Below are 6,629 nucleotides of genomic sequence, written 5' to 3' on the forward strand. Positions count from 1 at the left end.
TGTTACAAGAAAATTGATGTATAAATAAAATTAAAAACCTTGCAGTCACAAAACATCTGTTCATTGCACCATATATAAAATACATTCAACTAATTGTCATTCAACTAACACATCTATCATCATCAATACACTCTAGCAAGGGATATATGATACAAGTTGTAAGAAAACTAAGAATCCAATTGTTTAAACTGGTACGTTGTTCGGGACGAAACATATATAGTAGCTGGGTATGTGACGTCCTCTGCCTTATGTAGGAAGGATCTCAGCTCTGATAATTATTCAAACAATCAACCAGCATCTCTACATTTGGTGTATCCCAACTTAAACTTTGGCCAGTGTCTATAAATGAAAACCCCAAAACTTGGTATTAGGTAACACCACATCAAAGACATACAAAAATATATCTTTACCTGACATCAAAGAAATACATGTCTTTCACACTACAATGACACAAAATCCAAGCACTAGGTGGCAGTTAAAACTTAAAACGGAATATCATAATCACTTAAATACGAATTTGAAATAACTAGAGTACATGTTTGTTTTAAATTTTACAGTCTACGACATTGCAGAAAAACAAAGCTGGTCCCAAGAACCACATTATGAATACATTATGTGCACTAGCCAATTATTTCACAACCAGCAAGATTGCTACAAAATTTTGAAGTTTTACATACAAAATAATGCCTCCATTCAATTCTGCCAGGAAACACTGAACATGGTAATTCCTTCAAATATTTCTTATCAAAGTATCTTAATAGGCCCATAACAAAATGAAATGAAAATGGGTACAGGAAACTAATTTTAAGTGCCAGGGTCTGAGGAGATCCTTAATGTTCACATTACCTGGGCTAAACTAACAAAATGAACTTCCATGTATTTTTAACTTCCTCTATGTTCACACCAAAATATGAAATTTAAAACTTTTTTCTTTGTAAAGCTTGATTCTTTTAAATTTAATTTTTCTATAGATTACTAGTAAGATAAGTTTATTTACAAGTATGTCAAATAATTTAAATCCAAATCTTATAAATTGACATTAGAAGGTGTATTAAGTATCAATCATGTTTTTAGAAGTGTCAAAAAATAAATAAATTATGTGTGTACTATGTAGTTGTAAACTTAATACTCGTAAAGGTTAATCATCTCATGTAGATACTTCATATCTGTAGAAAGTGCTCAAGTACGCTCAAGTCTGATCAATATTCTAGTGTCTATAATAAATACCATAACTAGGGGCATGGAGGGAACAAAACAAAATTCAGTCAACACAAAAATTCTGCTAGATATTGTAAGCAAGAACTGGACAATTCCAAACAATATTTACTAGGATAATATTAAATGTTACAGAGAATAAATACCAATCATCAGATATTCGAGTGGGGTAAATGCTAGGTTAGTCCTGTAACTCTTTCCATCTCTACTATTCTTCATCAACGCAAAGCAGGAGAGTCTTGGATTACAATCCTGTGAAATGATGAAATACAGTAACATTAAGTTAGTAAAATAGAAGCACCAAGGTATAAAAGGTTTAAAATGACCAAAATAATCCTAATAGTTTAATTATGTCATGAAAGACTATCCTGTAAGCATTAAGATCATGGTACAGAGCAGGTCCCTTCATTGTACAATACTCAAGAGCTTGTGCAATATTTAAAGCAGCCCTACATACTTATAAAACAAAACCAAAATCTATTTTAGATTAATATGTCAACACACAGACTGAAGAATTTCACTGCATAACTGATTTAACATATATAATTCTAGTAGCCTACCAAACATCTATGTTTAGCTTTTGTTGTAGTGCCACAAATTTGATGTTGTGCCCCAAGATTGTGAAAGATAAAAAGAGAATATATAACTTTGAGTTGTTTACATCACCCATACTGCCAATACGCCTTTGATAAATGTTAGATACATCTATGATTTACAGACTGGACACTTAATAATTGACATCTTTCTGAAAGCTAAAAAATGCGGAAAATGTTTTCTAGGAAATGACATTTTCATGGGAAACAGTTGGAACCTCTAAGTTTAAAAAAAGAATCAGCTATACATTGATACAGATGATTAATAACCCGTAATAAACTGCTAGGAGAGGATGCACCATGAGAAACTGGTATGGCCCTCCTACCATCAAGCTCATAAAGTTGTCCTGCAGATCATCATATAATAAGTTGAATAACTGCATAAATAAGGAACTTGTAGGCAGTAGGCACTATATTGTTTGTGGAGATATTCAAAAAATTTCATGTCTGTGGTGATGTGTGATTCAGAGAGAAGGGGAGAGAATGAGAGATTCACGATCCACACACGAGAAGCATATAAAATGAGTGTTAACATCATCTGGGCATGTACATCAAGAGATCATGATAAACGAAAACAAGTACAATCGAATAACAAGGTATTGCAGAGTCAAAAATGCAAGATATAGGGTGAAAATATAAAAAAGTATTCCACAAGAGAAATGGTAGCAACAAGCATTTAAAGTTCTTGACAAATTAATTATTATTCAAAATATGATGCTTATAATAAATACAATACATTACAAGTAGAACCCCAATTTAAAAATTAGGGTTTCGATTAAAAAATCCAAAATTTAAATATGCTTATAAATGTAATCTACTATAGTTACTCACTGAATTTGGGTTCAAAATAACCAATCCAGCCAACCAACCGACCTTATCCACTCATCAAATTGGAGTTTGAAATGGCCAAATTGGGATGAGTACTTGAGAGGTAAAAGCCCAGAGAACAGAGTTGAGTAATTGGGTGAGTAGAGGACCAGATTTAGGGTTTCTAATTGTGAGATTTGAGAGAGAGCGAGAGAGAGAGAGAGAGAGAGAGAGAGAGAGGGAATCGAGAGAGATGATATGAGTGTGTTTGTTTTTAGTTGTTATTTAATTTAATGCATCTGAATGTAAAGGGGGAAAAGAAAAATGGGTAGGGAGGGAGTCAAAATTTGGTTAAAGGGGGAAATGAATTTGGGAGGTCGCGCGTTCATTTTTTAAAATGTGAAATTAAGACATCGATTTTCAAATAAACGATGTCTTAAGAATAAAAAGACATCGAATAAATGCGGGGTGATGTCTATTATCCTTTAGACATCAGTGGCATAAGTGACCGATGTCTAATGTGTGATGTCTATTAACATTTTTCTTGTAGAGTGTAGCCCTATTAAAATCAATTCGGATTTTGCTTGCGATTGCTGCTTACTACGACTATGAGATCTGGCAAATGGACGTGAAAACGGCCTTCCTCAATGGGGAACTTGAGGAGGAAGTGTATATGACACAGCCAGAGGTTTTTCTTTCCAAGAAAAATGAACACCTAGTGTGTAAGCTGCTGCGAACCATATATGGGTTAAGGCAAGCTTCTCGTAGATGGAACATCCGTTTTGATGAGACAATAAAAGAGTTTGGTTTTATCAAAAACATAGATGAACCATGTGTCTACAAAAAGGTTAGTGGGAGCGCGGTAACATTTCTTGTATTATATGTGGATGACATACTTCTTATAGGAAATGATATACCGATGCTACAATCAGTCAAAGTATGGCTATCAAAGAACTTCACCATGAAGAACTTGGGAGAAGCATCCTACATTCTCGGTATGAAGATCTATAGAGATAGATCTAGAAGAATGATAGGTCTTGTGGCGCCCTCCAAACCCGGGTCAGAAGTTTGGGGTCCACACACACACCTTAATTATAACCTGCTTATAACAATAATAAAGATAATAATAATATATGCAATGACCCTACTTACCAATCACCATGGATCGCAACAGGTTAAAGTATGCACACAAGCCAAACACACTATTATATTACAAATCGTTCAAATCCCAACTATTTCAAATTCAAACTGAGTATTAAACATTATTACAAACTTAAATTATTCCAAAAGAAGCCTACTAGCTCAGCTTTCTCAACCTGAACCCCTAGCTCTCGCGCTGGACTGGGGATCCTCTTTACCAACTGGTTCCTTTTTAACTGGAAAGAATATAAACAACATCACACAAATGAGCTAACTAGCTCAGCAAGTCACAATGACAAAACTGAGAATAATGATCATCAGGTGAATATGGTTATGATATCAAGTGAACAATGGTTTATGATTTAGAATTGGATATTATACTTTTAATTCAAAAACCAAGGTTAGGCTGCTGATCAGTCACACACTAACCCCGAGCAAGGCACACAACATTGCTCTAACTACTGGATCCAAGGCACACATTGGCCTAACTTGACCATTATATGGTCTGACCACGAATCTGGTCCACAATTTTATAAAAACAATCCAATTCTAATATAATAACAGAATATGCAATAATAAACAATAACTGAAATCATTAACAACAATAAATGTTTAACAATGAAAGGGTTTCAATCCTTGTAAGGATCAATAAGGCAATTTAAAAACTTGGATGCTGGGTAATGAAAGAATTGGATAACAAAGGAATCAACGTTTCAAGGTTTCAAGGATTCGGTCTTTCAAAGTATAAGATACCATGGGTTGAGTATATTATAGTTCATTTCAGTGTTTGGTATTTAGTTTGTATGTATTTGTAGAGTAGTATCGTAGATTTGTGGTTCTTGTTTGGGTATACAATAATCAATGGATTAGAAAGAATATGATTCATGGCTCAAGGACAATAACTGAAATCAGGATTTAGGTTTCTGTGCTTCAAAGCACTTGCAATATCACGGGATTATCAAGTACTACAATATCACGAGAAAGTTCAGAACACTTGCCTGGTATTAGCTTACTACACTGCACTCGCTTCCAATCACAACAGTTTTACTCCTCAACTACCTGTTTCCCTTTCCTACGTCTTGCCTCTTCTGCTCACATATCATAAGCATCTATCAATAATTTACTCATGGAATTCTATTCAACACATACTTCTATCTACCCTTCGTTTTACCCAAATCCGATTAACAGATTTGAAAGTTATGCAATAATCAAGTGAACACCGAATATGTAGACCGATAGTCAATTAACAAGTCACATGTAGCACATAATACATCACGTAATCAATGATATATTATTTATAAAGAAGTCTCGGGTCATAAATAGGCTTTCTAGTATTTAAAATGATTTTTAAAACATTTTTCGGAATTAAAACGGGTCGTTGGATCAATTTCGGGTTAATAAACAGGGTTCGGTTGGCCCATTCTGGCTCCGAAATAATTTTAGAATAATTATCGAGCCTTGGAAATAATTTAGAATAATATTTTAAAGCTCGAAACTATTTTTCAGAATTTTTAAATCATTTTTAAATAATTAAATCTAATTAAATAACTAATTAAAATCAATTAATAATTAATTAAATCAATTAATCAATTAATTTTCAAATTTATTGACCAATTAATCAATTATAAACTAACTGAAATTAATTAACTAATTAATTTAGATTTATTTGTGAATTAAAAATAATTTTCAGAATTAAAATAATAATATTTAGAATTTTCAGAAATTAAAAATGAATTTTTATAATAAAAATAAATAGGAAATATGATTTTTAAACATTTTATAAACAGGAATCCTAAATTTGCAAAGTCTGGAAACTTCAGGGACCTAACTGCATCGTTTTCAAAAGTCGGGGTACTAAACTGTAATTTTCCAGCTCTTCGCCGGAAAACAGTCGGGTTCGCCGGAGAACACGTTCCCGGCGTCCTCACCCCACCAACACCTCCAGATCACATCTACACAACATCAGGAACACAACCATGCAATCAATTCATCCTAACAATCCCTGAGTTGGCCGGAATTTGGCCGTGAAGTTTTCCAGTTTCCGGCGAACATCGGAAAACTTCAAAACACAACTCCCTTCTCTACAGACCTCGTTGGTTCATGAAACTTATACGACTAGATTGCAAATTTCACAGAGAACACAACCCACTATAACACAACATCAATCTATCACAGAATAAGAAACCCCCAAATTTCAATTAAGAACATTCATACGGGTTATAAACCCTAATTTTGAAATTCGAAAATCAAACTCAAATTTGAACATGTTATTGAACTCCAAATCAGACGTATGACATATGAAAATCATCAGGAAAACAAGCTCTACAACATGCAATCATCAAATCATACAAACAATCATCCGAACAAAAATTCATATTTTTAATAAAATAAATTCGAAAATAAATAAATTTTTAGAAAAATAACCTTGATTTATGCAGTGAAACAAAGCTCAGAATCTGATAGAACACTTCAAATCCTTCGTTTTGGTTACTCAAGCTTTGAAAACAGAGATCGGTAACGCCTTCGTTTTGCTGTTTGATTCTTAGAACAGTTTTAGGAAATTAGGGTTTTTCTCTGAAAATTATATAATTAACTATCTGCAAATGATTTTGATACGAAATAAAATACGGAAAAAGGCTATTTATAATTACGGAAAATTTGTATCCCGTTGGATCATTCCGGATATAAAACGGTACATTTATTTTTAAAAACTGATCCAAACGGTATCGGTTTTCGGGATAATTATCCAAATCAGTACAATTTGTACTGCGGTCTTGGTCTCAACGCCTGGTTACACGTATTACGAAGTGATAATTGGGATAGTTTAATAAAAAGCTCCCGTTTATCGAAAATGCGGGTTTTATTGATTTACCG

The sequence above is a fragment of the Apium graveolens genome, chromosome 7 (assembly GCF_009905375.1).
Source record: "Apium graveolens cultivar Ventura chromosome 7, ASM990537v1, whole genome shotgun sequence".
Lineage (NCBI taxonomy): Eukaryota > Viridiplantae > Streptophyta > Magnoliopsida > Apiales > Apiaceae > Apium > Apium graveolens.